The sequence below is a fragment of the Capsicum annuum genome, chromosome 4, assembly GCF_002878395.1.
Source record: "Capsicum annuum cultivar UCD-10X-F1 chromosome 4, UCD10Xv1.1, whole genome shotgun sequence".
In the NCBI taxonomy this organism is placed as follows: Eukaryota; Viridiplantae; Streptophyta; class Magnoliopsida; order Solanales; family Solanaceae; genus Capsicum; species Capsicum annuum.
Window position 1 is genome coordinate 74,641,595 of NC_061114.1, and position 8,404 is coordinate 74,649,998.

Consider the following 8,404-nt stretch of genomic DNA (forward strand, 5'->3'; position numbering starts at 1 on the left):
CTTGGAGATTTGAGAGAGGTTGAGAAGTTATTTTGATTTTTTTTAGAGTGATAATGATACCCTAAAGGGGTTTTAAGTTGCGGGTCACTATTCGAAAAGAAGGAAAATATCCAAAGTTCCCTTAATGAAAACACTGAAAAATTATCACAGTGACTACGACTCACCGTACGACTTGTAAGGACACATTACGACTCGTCACCACAAGTCGTAGTCAAGAAAGTAACTAAAGGACCCTTCTATGGTCACCCTATGATTAAATCCATATGACTCATCAAGTGAACCTACGTCTTGTAGGGTCCAAGCCTAAGTTAAGATATAATATTTTGGGAATCAGACTGGTTTGGCTACAGATGGGACCATACAACTCATTTTGAGTCTTTATGACTCGTAATCCCTAGTCATAGTCATAATGGAAACATCAGGCTAACACTCTGGTCTGGATATGAGTGGGTCCTTAAGACCCGTAATGACACCCTATGACTCGTAGGAAGAGTCATAGTCTGGACAGTGAGTTTTAAAACTTAAAAATTTTCAGGGACCAAAAACCCGGGGTGTTACACTGATTGTCTGTGAAGCCTCTACTAATATTGACTATAGGTAGCTGGGTCATGACCTTTATCTATTCTTAATCAATACAAATAAGTAAAAATAAAATACTAAATCTACAAACTAACTTGAGTCCTCGAATAAAAAGAACTCATTACCTACTCGGTGGAAGTTGCAAATTGCCTAATCATGATGTTGTGAGCTAAAATTGGTACCTACATCATGGCATAATATAGCCACATAGACGTATATATGGTCAATACTTCTGGAATATACTGACTATATATGGGATATTATCTTAACCGACATAAACCATGTGAGCAACATGGAGTCCGATGTAAAAGCCTCTATCGAAAGGGCCTGATATACCTTTCCAGAGTATAAAGGATTACTAAGGTGATCACCTATACATGTACATCTAGACAAGCTAAATAATATATGTACATGTACATTAGGACAAGCTAAAAAATAAATACCTATGATGGCACAAAGTTTATGGAACTAAGGTACGCTAAACCCTCGCTCTTTGGTTATAGGTACTACTCCCAAATCATACTATTGCTCGTAAATACATATGAAATTCCCCATAATATAAGCATATGAGATAATAAGTCTAAAAACCACAATACACTTCAGTTTCTTTTTCGTAATCATAAGTACAGAAGTAAATTTCATTCTGAATCTGAAATTATAAGTCTAGATTTCTTGTAAACTGGGTGAATCATGCTAGAATTACACACTTTTACCAAATTATGGTACTTTATGTTAAGGACACTAAATTCACTTCACGCGATCAACCATATGAGTAAAAACATGAGAAAATCATGAATTTTCATGCTAAATGCACTTTAATACATAATGAAACATCGTATTTTCAAAAACATGTAAAGTGGTATGAAACCTATTTAGCAAATCCATAATTTCATACAAAAATACAGTTTTTTCGGGTACAAGGATGAAGGAAATCCTTGTTCAAACCTTGCATACTTGATCTTGTTGATTTCTTGGAGAAAAGTTTGAAGTGGATCCTTGAAAGTATGAATTTTTTTTATAGGAAACCCTTCTTTTGATGTTCTTGAGAGTTTGGGAGGAGAGGAAACATGGATTTGTGTTATGGGATGAGGGAAAACTTGTTAGTATTAGTTATAGGATCATTTAGGATGTAAATGACTAGTTTGACCTTGAAAAACTAAAGAAAAAATAGGATTTTAACATCCCCTGGACCACTAGTATGGTATGGTGTTATCATAGAGCACAGTTAGCGTGCCACACTATTATCGCGGGCCCATATTGGTTCGCTCACAAAAATGCTCATAACTTTTCAATTCGATATCGAATTGAGGTGAAATAAAATGCATTGGAAAGAAGAATAAAATACCTTTCATTTTGTGGATCTTGATCTCTAAAAATCTATATATTATAGAAGTTATATTCACTTAAAGTTGACCTTCGTGGGATCAAACACTAAAACTCAATCGATAATAAAAGATCTTAACTCAATTTAGCTTTAAATATTTCCTATGATCATGTTTTGGATAGAAAATACTTTACAAACTAGGTAAATATCATGACATTTATCTATGGATAAAAATAATAATATTTGGGCCTTTAAACATATGATAAACGGTTAGAAACTTAGCTAGGAGTTTGTGGGGTATTCTAATATCACCACCTTAGGATTATTCATTCTTAAATGAAGACCGATATTGGGATGAAAAGAATGTAGTTACTAAAATGAAATAAAATTTCTAAAGTTGATCATGTTTCATAACTGGAATCGCCTTTTGATAGAGCACTGACTCAGCTAATACATATGGAATATAAACACATATATAGGAATTGTATGGGACAATTTAGACATGAAATTATAAGACCATAATTTTAGAGAGATATCTATTATTCCCATCAAATAGTTATGGAGTGGAACAAATAAGGGTTCTTGGCCATCACGTCTCTGAATAAAGGATATAGTTGAGCTGAAAAAATAAAATCCTTAACCTAAAATTAATTTCTGGGTGACTTGATTGACTATAAGGAGATGACTCATACTGAGAGTTTAGAATTCACTTGAAACATTCATGAAACAATCGTACATATAGAATTGTGAAGTGATAGCTAATGCGATGAAATTTCCAAGAGTTACCAAGAAGGGAATATGAGTTTCCTCAAACTCTCCATATCATAATTTTTAATAACAATTAAAGAAACGAATTTGGGCATGATCTGAATATGAAATTCAAATAATGAATCACAACATGGATAAAACTATATAACATGGGATATAGGCATAGAGAATAGAAGAAAGAATAGGATTACTATGCCTTAGGCGATGCAACTATTAACCTTCAAGCTTAACAACACTTCTCAACTATACTTTTCCTCGTAAACACTACACTTTATTAGATACAAATTATAATCTTTACTTGTGTATAGGTGACTACTCCTACCAAATTCTGAGTTGAATTACACACTCTCACCACGTTCAAACCTAACTTAAAATCAGAAGGCACTACACATAACACAATAATACTAGTTTAAAATATAGGATTCAATATCCTATGTCTTTTCAGATCTCTCATACCAAGAATAATACTCCTTAACCATTTCAATAACTAATTTTAAGATATTATTAGGAATTAATTAGAGCATAATGCATTCATACACTTGTATACCAATATGACATTCAAGCCGATCGTTATAACCATATATGAACTTCTAAGCATCCAACCGATCTAAGAATTTTTCCATATCCTCTAATACCTCTATCAATAATAGTTTTCATAAATTATCCCTAAATGTCACATCAAAAATTGTCAACTAACTATCATATATACCAAAGCTTTGCCTCAATCTTCCTCCATATTTATAACCTTTGATAAAACAAGCGTACATTAATTTTTCTTAATAAGGAACATCCACTCTCTCCCATATAAATCAGTGTTCATTTATTTCATCACCACTATCTTAACATAAGAGGGTCACTGAAGTAATAGAACATGAGGACCAAAAGAATGAAAGAATACTATACATAACTTTGAAAATTAACTAAGGCTAGAGGAATAGAGTATCATAGGCATGGATTCATTAAAATGATCTAAATTAAGGACATACATGACATAATGTGATTACACTAGTCATTAAGGGCATATAATGAGTTTTAGGAACTGAGGATACTGTGAAACATGGGTTCTTGTTTATCATAAGTTACTTAACATAGGACTGGAATTCATTAATTCATTGGGGATGACTAGGATCATGGAAAGAAGCTCTTACTTCTTTTACTCAGAGCTGAGAATGAACATGAATATCTATGAAGTGTATAAGCATTAGTCACAGGCATGGCTCTATTACACAAGACATATATAGGGTGCCATAATGATTGAAATCCGAGGAATATGCTAGAGTAAGAATGAATCGCTATCTTATCATAACTCATTGACATGCATCACAATCTAATTCACAAAACTTGATTTGGTTCTTCAAACTATCATCTCCGCCTTAGATTAAATCCAACATTCTAAGCCTATAAGCCTATTCCATATCCTCAAGACTGAGCCATAATTTCTTCTAACGTTCTACACTTAAATGCTCAACTCACCTTGATAAACTATATTAGGAAAAATGCTAACTTCATTCATGGACACTCCTTTTATATATACCACCCTTAACTTTCTCTAGCTGTAATAATCATCATCAGATACTTACACTTTTCTTAGTTAACATATCCGCTTCTCTAAATACACAATCTGCTCCTTTCTTGGTAATTTGCTAATATCACAACTCTAAATTTATATTTTTTTTAAATCATGAGAATTAATATTATATCAAAAGACTCAACATCGTCTATCTATAACTCCTTAATTTAGCTATAAGGAATACCATATACTATATAACCAGCCTTCTTCGTACGTAGTAACTCAAGGATACTATTTAAGCAAAATTTACACTTAATAATCTTAAAAAATAATGCAGTCACATAATACCTTGGGTACACCGCTACATCATACCTACACCACCATACATAATTGTGAATGAATGAACTTAAATTCTTGCATATATTATTTCAAGCCTACTAGCATATAACTAACATAATTATCCCAAACAATCATTATTTCGACCTTGATGATCATCCACTGTTCAAACCTAGTGTCTAGTACTAGACATGATTAACAACATAACTTCACATACTATTCTTGCTTGACAAAACATCAAAAAACACTAGGCCATTAGAACCTTGTAGTAACAATTGATCATAATATTATGGTCTATCTTATTATAATCCATTAGCATATCCTCCTTTCACACATCACTACTACTTATCCATCCATATGTCTAAATTATATTCATGGCTCTATAAGCATCAACCAATTTCCTTTTCATGATCATAAGAGAAGCGTAGATTAATAATCCTTAACAACCTAATACTTTCATTAAGGGCCTATTCTTTTCTAACAGAATGAAATGCCATCAAGAACTCATTTCCTAGTTCAAGAATACTCCAAGTCACCTTAACTAATAACTCCTTATCTACCTTCCTCCATGAAATCTACACTACACTCACTACCCTTTAGTTAACACCTAAAGGTATATCGCCTTAATCTTAACTTAATAGCATACATAGATTTATTTATATTCTTTTATTCGATCACTATTCCTACCTTTCTTTTCACTACACTTCTAAATCCATACTTCTCACTCTAAGGCTATTCTACTACTTATGGATCATAACACTCTAAGTTATAATATCCCTCAATGAAAACTCTATTCAATAATCTCGGTACATAATCTCCTTATCTTATGAGTGCTATCTATAATGAATAGTTAAAGAGAAATTTGAATATATGTCATATTATGTCTTAATCATACAACTAATATGGATGAGTACACAAGATTTTAAATTAAAGGACTTAAAATACACTAACAGGCTCTTTTCAATCCCTTTGTACAATTTATGAAGTTTCTAATAGTTAAATCTAAGAGCATCATATTAGTAGAAATTGAGATTTATAATTCATGCTATCTCAAGGATGAGCCATAGTTGGAGGATTTTTGATTAACATATGAATCAACATATGTTTTCTAAGAGGACAACTTTACTGCATGATCTAGAGTATGAAAGAAGGGAAACATTTCTTAAATGCCCATAGCCTTTCAAGGAAATGTATAGATATCTCCGTATCGTTTCATAAGACTCTACTAGACACAGCTTCACAGACACTAGGACACTTGAAATTTTTTCTATTATATCAAGTTTGTAATACCTCAAGGATACTCCCTGGATATCACACAGTGCTTAGAGCCATAAGTGATCCCAAGCTTACCATGGTACTGACATAATTCATGAGCAACTAAATAAAATACATAATATAAGAAATACTAAGTAGAAGAAATGTCATTATCTAAACTTATTTAATAGAATAATGTTTAAAAACATTTACATCAGTGAATTATACAAAAAAGAACTAATTGAATACACCAACTCTGACTAACTATTTGTGAAACCTCCACTAATTTGTCTAAAGGTAGCAGGGTCATGACCCCAGCTTTCCCTAATTAATACAAATGAGTGAAAAATAAAATACTAAATCTACAAACTAACTTGATCATGATGTTGTGAGCTACAACCAATACTTATATTATGAAACAATATAGCCACATAGACGTATATGTTGTTAGTACTTCTAAAATGTACTGAGTATAGGGTGCATGCAATAAGTAAAAAGTGATATAATCATAATCTTAAGAACATGCATGCTAAGTGTATACAGACTCACCATATTCATGAATAAAACTAGAAGATGAAATATTATAATGACCCTTATAGTCATTTTCCTTATTTTCATATATTTTCAATGTCTAGAGCTTTTCTATAACTGCACCAAGTATTTATGACTTATTGCTCCTGATAGTTTGATTTTTGGATGATTTGTTTGAGAATTTTAGTAATACCAACTATATTGTGGAATATTTAATTTAAATTTACATTTGGTAAAAATATGACTTAGTACCTTTCCAAAATATATTTGATATAGATAAAATTCTTTGAGTTATGATATATTTATATTACTTTATAATAGCTTCTATAGTCTATTTATATTTTAAGCGGAGATAGTAAATCTAGATATGTTAATATATTGTTACTACGAGGTTTTATTAAATATAATTTTCTATTAATTATGATATATTCATAATATTATATTTATTTTACCACGAACCTATGCAATACCCGAGTCTATACATAACGAGATTAAAATTAATATTTTATATATATGTCAGTGTATATCCACATGACATTTATGTTGTTAGGTGTCAATTAATAGGTTAAGTTAGTATTTAAGATAGATTAGTGTCTATTGAAGTGGAATGTTAGCGTTAGTGGGTTACGTAACCATTATGTTTTTTTCCTAAGGCATGAACTTATATATACTACTAATCTATAGTTCTTAAGGGTATGTTTTCCTTTCCTGGATGGAAATAGTACAAAATCAGTGAATATTGTATGTGAAATGTGTTGTACGTGATTTTGGGACAAATATATGTTGTTATCATACACGGTTCCCAAAAGGAAAAATAACTATCCACATTAATTATTCAAGCTCAGATTCTAGTGGGGCACTATTCGGAGACTTCTTGGATGGACATTTTTAGCTTGGCGTTCAAGTAGGTTAGGCTTATTCTACCTTTATATTGAGCTTATTTACAGTAATTGTGTACTATTATGCTAGTGTTTTTGCAAGTACTTGTAGTTTGAGCATTATTATTATATATATATATATTATGCCTTATTTATCCGATTAGGACCTCATTCTAGGAAATTTTGGTATCTTATCTTTTAGTAGGATATAGCGTCTATCACTTTAGGACGAGGAATTAAGTATCAGAACCTTGGATTTATCTCTTTTTAATTTAGATGTGTGAATGGTTATTTAAATGTATTCTAGTTTTGATTTAGGTTCTACATACACTTTATTTATGTCATTGATTGCGAATTTTAGAATCACTTTAGCATTGGTTATGATATGGTTTGAGGTTTAGTTTTACAGTTTGGTGTGGTTATTATGAGTTCTGGTTTGAGTCCGACATCTGGTTATGATGATTTGGGAGTTTTGATACTGATTTCTATTATTTTGGGAGTTGTGGTTCCTTTGAGTTTTGGTTTGACTTTGGCATCTGATTATGAGTTCAGTTGTATATCATATATGTGGAATCTCGTTATTACCAACTATTTTTAGTTTAAATTTGGCATATGGCCTTTTGTCATTATCCACCACTACCAGTTCAAGTCTGGCATCTGGCTTCTCCTTACTACCCATTAGTGCCGGTTCAAGCCTGGTGCACATGGCTACTATAGTTTTATGGGATTGGTATAGTTATAGATTATTTAATCTTTTCTTTAAAATTATTTCTTGTGTGTCCCACTGGTTTATGGGGGCACTGTTGGGTTAATTATCTTCTTTAGTATGCCTAGTGAGCTTATGGAGGGCCAGTTAGGTTATGCTTAGATTTACCTTTTATTACAACACTCCTTTTTGTATGGATTATACTTATTTCTTTGTCGTATTTGCATTGTTCAATAGTTGTTTACCTTTCTATACCTATTTACTGTTGACTTAGATTACACCCTCATATTTTAGTTATACTTTTGTTGTATTGATGAGACACCCTAGGTTTTGGACTTTCTAAACATCACATGAATCACCATACTAGTCATATAGTGAGGGTATGTATCAGGTGACCTAGTCGTATATTGTCCAATAATGGGTAGAGTTGGGTGGTTGAGTTTCTGGAATAGGTACAATTTGGGTAGGTATGAGTCGTATGGTAGGTGACTGGTCGTATGTTTGGGTTTTCCTTCACT